This window comes from Cupressus sempervirens, chromosome 2 (assembly GCF_028749045.1).
Source record: "Cupressus sempervirens isolate cs-2001-9-10 chromosome 2, ASM2874904v1, whole genome shotgun sequence".
NCBI lineage: Eukaryota > Viridiplantae > Streptophyta > Pinopsida > Cupressales > Cupressaceae > Cupressus > Cupressus sempervirens.
The window spans coordinates 479,973,419-479,985,070 of NC_143119.1; positions in this window are offsets into that span (position 1 = coordinate 479,973,419).

Genomic DNA, 11,652 nt, shown 5'->3' on the forward strand with positions numbered 1-11,652 from the left:
CATAACCCCTTGGGTTATAAGAAACAATGAAACAACATACAGCCTTAAGGGACTGCAACTATGACCTAGGCTCTTTGTTCAAAGACCATAAAACATTGGAAATTCACTAAGACAATAGACGAGACTCAGAATGAAACTAATGAAATTCTTGTTCATTTGTATTCATTTCCTTTTAATAATACAACCAAATGCATGAAATGAAAACATGAAAACACCTAAAAGATCTAAACTATCTATATTATCCTTCATATTATTGTTCATACAAGAGAGAATATGCTGAAGAAAATGGTTTCACAATAAAACATTGGAACCCTGCTGGTATTACCTAGAGCAAATTGCCAACCCTTACAAAGAATAAAAAATAGAAAGATATAGGAGAAGATGAATTCCTAGATCTGATATGCAACTAACATCAGTCCACTTGGAATTCCATCCCTTGTAATTGAATAACCTCTTTCATCTTTCTACCCCTTTGATCAGATTTTTGTTTTCATCATTATTTGTAACTAATTCGCAAAATATCTCTTGTTCAATTATGAAAACCCTTTTGAGTCACCAAAATTTGATCTTCCTTGTGAAATGTTGGTAAAATCCTAATTCAATTAACTTGAAACTAGTTACATTCGGCCCCAAACTGCATTTTCACTATCTATTACTGATCTTGTAACTACATTTTCAATTTTGGCTCATTCCACTAAGAAGGCCCCAAATTTCACATTTCTAGATATAACTTGAACCCATGAATTCCTATGCACAAATGAACTCCATAATTGGAAAGTTTATCTTTTCACAATTCTAGCGATATATAATATCACATATGTAGCCTTCTAGAAACCCTCTAAATTTTAGTTTGAAAAATACTCCTCTACTATGAAACACAAGTCTGCACATCTTTTGAATTTTGAAATTTCAAAAATTTAAAAAGTTCTAAAGTTAAAACTTTAGAAAAATATCTTTTTGAATTTAAACTCTGAATGTATAACATTTGAGAAAATAATAAAATGACAATTTCAAAATCATTTTATTCTTTTTTTACCCACCCCCTTCAATTTTGGGGTCAACTAGGTTTGACTAGCCTTTTCCCTCTGATTGGCCTGCCAAGCCATCACATCATCACTGGGATAGGACCTACTTTGTCATCACCTAAGCGGGGCCTACTGACATGTGTCAGCATCCTGTAATCCCACATTTCTTAATTGGTGCGCATCTCCATTTTGCAAAATTGTGCTCATCATCAGATCTGCCATGTGGTAGCATCCTATGCTTCATCTTTGATCACACACTTGACTGCCACATCATCACATGAGGGACCCACTTTTCCACGTGTCATGTTCCTACATGCTTGCAATTCTTAACTATCCTAGAACTTCTTGAAGCGGGAATGCACCTATTGTTGATTGTGCCACTTGTCAGCATCTTAAACCTTCATATCGTTTGGTGCCACATCATCACATCTACGCATTCATTTAAAATTATCTTCAAGTTGTGCACCAGCTGGACATCCAATTCAGGCCCCACACTTAAGCCTTGCCTTTCCAAAAGGCTCTTTCTTTAACACATTGTATGTATTGAGCACTTTTCTATTTAAACATATAAAGTGTTGTTTGTTTTGCAAATGTGGGATAAACATTTGTAATCGATTTAACTTTTTTGTCTTTTACTCTGTGGCCCCCTTTTTTATTCTCCATTTTTTTTTTTTCTTGACTAAGACTCCCTCTCCAAGTAGATAATCAAAAAATCCACTCATCTGATCCCAAAACTGAATCAATTCTTTTTATTTTTGCTCCTATTGTTTAGCGCAGAAACTCTACCTTCAGCATGCCTCCTTTTGACTGTGTTCTCTCCACAAGCCACCATCCTCTATTATGCTACATTTGAAAGTCCCTTTAACCTGCATGGGCTCCTCTTTAAGCTCTGAATATTTAATGTGTGGGAATCTCTTCAATCCAACCTTTATGTGCAGGGTGTTCGATTATTTATCTTGGACTGCCTCTAACTGCAGATTGCTTCAATCTGATGTGAGTTTTCTTCATGTGCAGGAGTGGATCCTTGTTCAACTGTGCCTACCTTTTCCCTTAAGAAATGTGTTGGTTACTATTTAGGCATATGGCTTTCTTCATTCTTCTTAACATGCATCCTCTGTCTCACATCAGGCATAGGCTATGGCCATGATGTTTGCCTACAAGTTCTTCTATGTTTGGCTGTAGCTTCTATTTGCTAGACATTTTTAGTTTGACGTAGGAACTCTGCATACTTAGCATGGCTCTACTTTTGACCACTAGTTGTAGCTTCTATTTGGCATGGGCTATCTTCTTTCTTTAGGCATGAGATTCCTCTGGTCAGCTGCAACATTCTTCTTTTTTTAGTTATGCTTTTCCATGGTGTCTCCAAGTGGAGCTCCTCCCTTATATGCCGCATTTTTTATTTAGCCCATTTTCTTTCAAATGCATTGGGATCTATCTTACTTTGGTGCCTTCTTTTGATTTCAAGTTTGTGAATGAGAGGGTTTTGCCCCTTGTGTGAGCTTCCTCTTCACACAAGACACGCTCTTACTGAATCGACTCCTCTGTTCATGCACTTTAATCTGAACTTATCATGTAGAACATTGATATCTATGATACAAAATGCATTCCTTCTTGGCTAGATTCTCTCATTGTCCTTGAATTCAAAAGCTCAAAAATTCCCTTGAACATTTCCCTGAGGAATCCCCATGGGCAAGCTTCTAAATAAACATTGCAAAGACATCTAAATTTACCTTCCCATTGAAATATATGTTGTGCGTGGACTGCTTCACTTCACATTGCCTTTGACACCTAAATCTATCCAAATCATGTGAAAGTTGTGATTCTTTTTCTTTTATTTACTGTTCCTCATCAATAATGATATATTTTTAGTTCACCCTTGAAAACTTTTCTCAATCTCTCATAATGAACTCATATGTTATGACAAGCACATTAGACTTCATTGCACAAACCCCTTTCAAATAGAGTCACACTTGTTGATCTTTGCTGCCACATAATAAATGTAGGACAATGTAGGAAGCCAATTGTGCATTTCACTATTCCATTTGACCATAACTGCATTGGGAACAATTATGGGATGCAAACCATAATTCTCCTTGTACTCTATAAGATAAGCTATTTGATGCTTCAACCTTCAAAATGAGTATGGACATTGATATTTGATTCTCTTTGTTTTTTATATAATGACACATCATTTGATATTGAATAACCATGTTCCCATACCAATCAATTATAATAACTTTTAAACTAACTACAATCCTGAATACTTTATCAGCTTGCTAAATTTAGTCAAACCCCAAAGTGGGTTCGACTAAAAAAAAATTCATTTTTGGACCACTGAAATGTTGAATTGATCTATTTATCATCTTGAACTGATTGAAATTAATTTTGAGTATTAATTTGATCATTAAAAACTCATTTAACCACTTTTTGAAAACTATGAATTTGGTGCCAGGAGGTCCTTTGTTTGGCTTTGAAAATTGACCAAAACAGCTGACCGGGCTCTAAAAATTGACCAACTATTTTTTTCTCTACACACTTTCATCTCGTCAAATTTTGTCTCATGATGAATTTGAGGTCAAAAGATATTTTCTGTCAAAGTTGACCTCTCAGAACTATCTATAAGAAAACATGTCAGAAAATACTAAATTGCATTCGAATTTGGCTTTGAAAACTGGGTAAACTGACACTTGAGAAGATAAAAATTGGTGCATTGGTTCACTATCATGAGGTGAGTATAAATCTGGGATTTGGGCACATGAAAAATAATAGGACGCAAATGGAAATTAGTCAAAGTAGGCTACTTGGAATTGCTGATTGGAAACAATGAAAGAAAAGTGATTTTTGCAAATGGAATTGACCTAGAAAAGTGTGCATATGGATTCATTAAGATTTGAAAATTGACACACTTAAAGTATTTTTAGAGTACAACATAGCAGTACAATTCATTTAATCTCACCAATCATGGATCTCAAGTTATGACATCACAAACAGGGGTTCTAACAAATCTACAAATGCTGACACCAATAAAAAGTTATAAATTGCATTTCAAATCGTATTTGAAAACTGATCAAATAGATTTTTCATAAGCTGAAACTTGAAACATAAAAAGTCTCTAACCTCTACAATGCAACACAAGAGGAAATTTCTCATTTTGGTTAACTGGTCAAAAGTTATAACTCATCAAACAAGGCTTCCTAGAATTTTGAACCATTTGCAAATGCATGACATTGATAAACAACCAACTTTGAGGGATTCAAAACCTGGTCAAACGGACTCAAAATGACTCAAAATCTGACACATAGGTTCTTGGATATGGACACTAGACACTCCCAAAGTGATGAATCACAAAACATTTATGGGTGCAAGATATTCAGTTGCAAACACAACCTCTTGTTGCTATTTGACACTTAGGTGAAAATGCAGATACTAGCTCAAAACAAGACTTCATGAAATGGCTCGAAATGTCAGTTTATCATCATGGAACACTTAAATGCACTGAATGGAGGGTGTTAGAAATATTAAACACCTTAGGGGCCTCAAAGGTACAATTGGGTACAAATGCATTTAAAAGCGTTTATAGGGTTCAAATTGATTCAAAATTTCAAATAGATGCTCAAAATGAGAATGCAATTTTGAGTCCCAACACTTGGCATGTATTGCATTTCTACTCTTGACTCCACACCTACACTACTTGACATCCACTATTTACTTGGCTCCTAAATCACTCGGCAAGGTCTATCTGCTTGGCACTTAAGTGACTCGACACTCATTGCAACTTGGCATGGTCTAATATTTATATGTTGTGCTCGACATGTATTACTAGTTCAACATGAACTAAGTAAATGGCTTAAGTGTGTTAACACTCACTTATCAAAACCAATCTAAGATAATAAAAAAAAACTATAGAAGACCTTTGTTAGGTAGTGAATAAACCTAACAAATCCAAAAAAAATTGCTAAAGACTCAAAAATTGATCAAAGAAACTAAACAATAGTCAATTCTAGATAGGGTGATATTTTTTTGTTGACAGAGTATCATATGATACTTTTTAGTATATAGAGGCGATATTTTTCCTCTATGTAATGCTCCTCACAAATCCCATGTGATAGACTTTACAATACTGGTGTGACACTTTTCTAAATAGTCATGTGTTACTTTAACTAGTAAAGTATCATACTATAGTATTGGAAAATATTGCACAATACTAATAAAGTATCGCACAATAATTTTGTTTGCAGAGAAAAAGATGACTAGATGCAGCTAGAGAGTCAAGATACATGTGTTCCACACCATGATGGGTGCCCAAAATGTACACTAAGAAAGTGCACTCCTCTAAACCATTACATCCAAGGTATTAATCCATGGGTTGGAAAGCTTGAATTGTGGCTTAGAGCTCCCTAGTCATGGAGTGCAAAGGCATATAATACAAGCAATATGATAGCTCTTAGCTGAGCCTTAGAAATGTAGCCCTTGCTAGTAAACCATGAAATGGGAGATTCTTTACACAAGATCAAGAGTGCTACTATTACAAAACTCTCAAGTATGCAATGCAAAGATGAAACTATGCTAGAATGAGATGCACAATGCAACTATGCTAATAACATGAAAGTATTACCAAGCTATCCTAATTATAATAGGTGAACTATGCTATTGCAAAGGAAACTAATATAATGCAAATGAGGCTACACTAAAATGAGGATGCAAAAATGAGACAAGAAAATAAAAGTTCTCCACAAAATGCTTCAAGGAAACTTGTAAGTAAACCTGTAGCATAACAATAGCTCAAAATCATGATCCTTAGAGAAGGAGAGAGGTCTCCCTTTTAAAGATGTACATATAGTTCAGATTAAGATCAAGAAATGAGTGATCAAGGGTGGGAGTTGACTATTGGCATGATCCATGTGCAACATCATTTCCACCAATAGAAATGAGTTGACTTTTCATGCGAGACAAAGTCTTTTCTTTTAATTTGTAAATAGGAAAAAGGCTTATGTGTGCACATTAGAGTGGGTTGGAATAATGGGGTATTTTATTTAATTAAAATGGGACATGTTATTTTAATCAAATATGGACTTAGGATATTATAGTCAAACTATAGGTTAAAATCAAATAAATTGATTTTTAGAAATTTGGCCTAGGAAAATATTTGTATAATTTAGCCAAAATGCTAAGAAGAGGGCTAATAGTCTAGATGACCATTTTGAGGTGATTATAGTAGAGTATTTATTAATAGATATGGAATTTAGTTGAGTGGGCTTGGATATTGGTTGGAGACATGTTTGTGATGGTGATTTAGAGGTAGTATAATCTCAGGATCACTTGGTGAAGGTTGTTGAAGGATAATATGTGATTTATTCACTATCAGCCAACTTTTTGGTTGTATTATTTTGAGGTGTGTAAATGTAATGTAACATGTATTTTAATATCTTAATAAAATTCTATATTACTTATTTTACATTAAGGAAGCCTTAAGGCTGACTCAATTAGTTATTAGGACAAGGTATAAAGGAAAGGATATTTCCCTTGGTTGTATGAGTCATTTGTAATTTATGTATTGTTGATGATGATACACTTTTTATGAGATTAAAGAAGAAGATGATGATGAGAATGTATTGAGAACTTAAAAGGATTTTTATTGGAAAATGAATGTTCTTTATTGATCAGTTCACCCTTGGATATTTTATCTAAGAGCTTTGTTTAATTGTGGAATAATTCTAAAGAAATTTGGATAGTGCATTCAATCGACATCCTATCACCTCCTAATATAGTTGAAATCTTCTAGAAGGGATTCAAAGTATTCTAATAGGGACTCACGTGTATTGATTATATGTAATTGGCTCCTAACAAAGTTACATACTTTCACAATGAATTTTAATAAGAGCTAAAAATAGATGCAATGATAATAAATCAATCTAATGTATAAGATCTAAATATAGCACTGTCTTTCCTTGTAGATCTCTATTGTGTATCATCAAAGATGCACCAATCTCCTTGTTAACTTGGTGATCCCTTCACTCTCACCTCTTCCCTTGGTTGTTCCAATTAGCATATCATTATATCTCCTTTCTCTGTAATTTCTTCTCTCTCTAACTTGCACTTTGAATAACTCTATGTGTTATTTCACACACATTTCTCTTTCTCTTCTCCTTCTTCACTCAGAAAATTTCTTTCTTGGAACTCCTTTTCTATGTAATCTAAGCACTTATATCCATTATGCAATTTTAGAGCCCAAATACCCATGACAAAATTATCCCACTCGATTTAAAATTTAAAATTTAAATTCCATGTCTAGTTTGTTTATAGGAAACCTATGAACCCTACAATAGGGTCTAGATTAGAATCCTTACCAGTGTGTCTATGAACCTATATGTATCCTTTATCCTTACCTTCTTCAACCATTTCTCTCTTTTATTTTTTCACATCCATTCTAATCATTCTTATCTCTTGTCACATCCATGATGACTCACTCTGTTGATCTAGATCAATTATCCTTCACTCTTGTCTGTTGGTAGTGGTGTAAAATATATGTGCATATCAGTTTACTCTTCTACTAGTGACCATGTTACCTAGTAACTTCTTCTTCCTTCAACTAGTTTCCAATCAATGACATAACCCTTTATATTTTATAATCTGCATGCCAATGAGACTTGTCGGATGAATAAATAAAATCTTTGGCATCCAATAATTGATGCATAATGTCCCTCAAAAGTTCCATGAATAGAACATATGAGGGAGAGTATTCATAAGTATAATAGTGACTATTAGAAAGCTTTAAGATTGATATTTTTGGGTTGATGGTTTTTCATCATATGTTGTCATTACACTACTACATTTGACCTCATTTTTCTACCAAAATTTTCAACCATCAACTAAAAAAATTTAGGTTGGTTAGAATGTAGAAGGCAAAAATTTATTTTTCTTATATCTAAGCCCTGTGTTGGTCAAAATTTTGACCAACACGGGCTTAGATGTAAAAAAAAAAAAAAACATTTCCGTGGGTGTGGGTTCATTTGCATTTTGTTGGTTTTGATCGCAACAGGCATTGAGGGAATGGATATTGTTGATACAAATGTGTTTTCTACTGTCTAGGTAAGTGCAAACTTATCTGATCTAAACAACTTTACATGCATGATCTGAACAACTTGTTATAGACAAAATTGTGAGTTTCGATCCATACCTACAAAGTTAATATGTAGGTTCATGTGTTTATTAGCAGTTTTAAATCGAGGGTTTATTATTTTTGTTTTACCTATGTGTAATCTCACTGCAATACATTTTAAATTGGAGGTACAATCCCTAACTCTGTGAAGGAGTTTGAATAGCATGGGTTTTCTTACGTCCATAGTGGCACTCATGTTGGTGAATGAGATCTACAAACAAGTGCCATCTATTCTTATTGAAGTGATACATGTCAAAAAAATCCTTTGACACCCATGAGCTCTACCTTTTTCCCCAATGCATACAATCTTTGAAGACTTTTGAGGTAAACCCCTTCACATTTTATTTCAATTTGTTTAATTTTAATCTTGGCATGGTACGAGTCTAATTTTTCCCTACATTTACCACACCATAAATGGTGAAATTTTTTCTCCTCATCCATGAAGATCTTCTAGTCTTAAAACTATAGAGATTTTTCCATTTTTGCTTGTCATTTTCTGAATATTTGGCTTCTTTGTCTCTCAAATCACAAAACTATCAAATCATAACTATTTTGGCTTTTTTGGTTTCTGATCTGTAGGTTTGTCTTCATAATAAAATGCATATAGTAATGCCAATGAAACTTTATATAGATTATGTATACATGTAATTACTATTTTGTGATTTTAGAAAATTAAAAATTCAACATATTATTCTAAAAATCATGCAGAGTGATCTCTATTAGAATATATCCCTTAGGTACTATTTTGATTTTCTTTTCCTAAGAATCATTGAAATGACATGAATTAATTCTCTAGTGTTCCCATCAAGAATACTATGTAATGCAACATCGTGAGTATACAAGTTTTCTTAGTTTTGTATATTGCTTATCTTTGAAGTTTTGTATACTGCTATACTCTTCATTTAAAGTTGTATACTGCGTATATTTGAAGTTTTCTTTCAAATCCAAAATGAACTTGCATTACAAATGGATTGTGGAAATCTAATATTGTTAATTTTTCATGCATGTCTACTATGACTCATGTTGAACTTAAGGAGAAAGACCCCACCATAAACATCCAACTTGTTTAACACAAGTTCTTATCTTTAGTCTAGCAATGCTTTGATGCCCACTTCATATCTTCTTCTAGCTATATAAGTAAGAAGATCATTTGTGTCACTTTAAATAAGTTTTAATGGGTTGTTAAAGCATAGTTTCTCTGAAAGCATTATAATAATTGTGCTTGGGATCTTGTAATGGGTTTGAAGTCATGTTGCTACCATAGGAAGGATCTTTGGTGTTCCAGCTATGGATATTGGAGAGCAATTCCTCATCTTAACTTGGTTGGTAAGTAAAACTATCTTTTGTCAGACATAAATTTCACCCATTTTTTATGGTCTCTATATAAGCTTATTAATAGTTATGGTTTTGATATTTCTTCTTTTATGTTGTTTCATTTATGTGGTAAATATTTCACTTAATTTTTAGCTCTTTATATGTTAAGATTCTTAGATTTAACATTTATTAATATTTATCAGAGAAGAGGTTCAGATTCCATAATCTATCATCAGAATGATATCAAGTTAGAAAATAGAATGGTCTCAAACATTTTACTTTATTTTTAGTTCTTATAATGTTAAGATTCTTACATTTGTAAAATATTAGCTCATACTTCATAATCTATTATCACGTGAGTTTGAGTTTGAGTAAAGAATCAAATTTTATAATGTATCATCTGATTGAGATTAAGCTGAAGAAAATAATTGATCCTAAACATAATTCTTCTTGACAAATTTCTAATAAAATTTTGAAGTTTTATGTTAATCTATTTTGTGAGAGACATTATATAAAATTTATTATCTCAATAATCAATACCTCAGATGAAGTTTCTTATTGTATTATAAGAATAAAATGAAACTGGAAAAAAGATAACAAAATCTTGATATCTATAAATATTACAAAATTAGAATCTAGAAATCTTAGCATAATAATATTATAGAATTTCATAATACCAATGTTTTTCTCTTTTATAATTTGAGAGGTTTCTTTCAACTATTCTATTCTAGTCTTATTGACCTTGATTAGTTAACAGACATAATTTTTTTTTTGAAAACCTTGTGTGAACTTAAGAGTTTGCTTCCTATTCAAAGCTTTAGAAATGTGGAAAAAAATGTAGGAACTACTTGAAACCATGTCTGAAATGAGGTGCATCCTCCCTTCCTCAGCAAAACCACATCTTCAAAGTACCCTCAATAGTTAAAAATAGGTAGCTTTTTTAGTGTTCTTGAAATCTTAATTCCATACATGTATTCAAGTTTATGTGAAATGTAATACATTTTATATATTAATTAAACAAGTGATCCATGAAAGCCAAGCTACTTCCTGGTAGAATAGACAATACGATTGGAAAAATGATTTGGAACTCTTGTGTGAAGAAGAAACAAAATCAAATGGGCATTAATCAGAACAATCATACATCCAATAATTCATCAATTGCTTTGTAGATCAGAGGAAAAGAATCATCTTACACTAAGAGTAATATTGAAGATTGTTCTACTAATTCTGTGAAGGAGATGGACTTTCAAATAGAAAGAAATGGTTCTTATGATCTGAATATTTTACTAGAGTCAACACAAGATTTGAGTTGACTTAGAAATTACCAAAAGAAAAACTTCCATGGAATCCATATATAGATTTGATTCAGAAATTACCTTGTTAATTATTTAAGAAAGTATGTACACATTGTAATTGATTTCAATTGGGTGAATGATTAACTCAAAATTTGATTTTCCTTTAGAAGTAGTCTAAACTGATCAATAATGTTATATCCACATATTATCAGTTTACTCCATGACTAAACATTTTGTAAGTTCTATCTTATCATTTTATATCCACATATTATCAAAATTTTGGGAGTCAACTCTTAGTAAAAAGATAAACACTTTCTTTAAAAGGACAATATTATGTAAACATGAAGAAATTTCAATGTTTTTTGTTTTTCATACATTTTTCAGTCAATAAAATGTTGGTTATCAATTTTTCCTATACAGTATTGAAGTGGCCCATTTCTGCTTTTTATTAGCTCAGTCAAATGAAACATAAAAAAGAGGTTACAAGGTCAATTTTCATTGGTTCTTTAAAGTTTAGAATGATTTCCTTCATAATGTAGTGGTGACCTGAAATAGGAACACTTTTATCTGTCGCTCTTTATTACTAAATGAGTGCTAGTGTTTAGATGAAATTGAATAATTTGATAAAATATTTCTGAGTGGAGATTCATTGTATGTGTTTTAGGGATCAGGGAGAGTTCATTAATATAAGAACAAGGCACTGCCAAGTTGAAACAAAGAAAATGTGCCTTGCATTGATCTTCACTCTCGTCACTCTATAGAAAAAATTGGTTGTTAGTTAGATAGGCCTACATATAGCTTATGTGGGAGCTTTGCTTTCCAATTTTACAAATTTTGGTTGAAAATTTGTTACCCACAT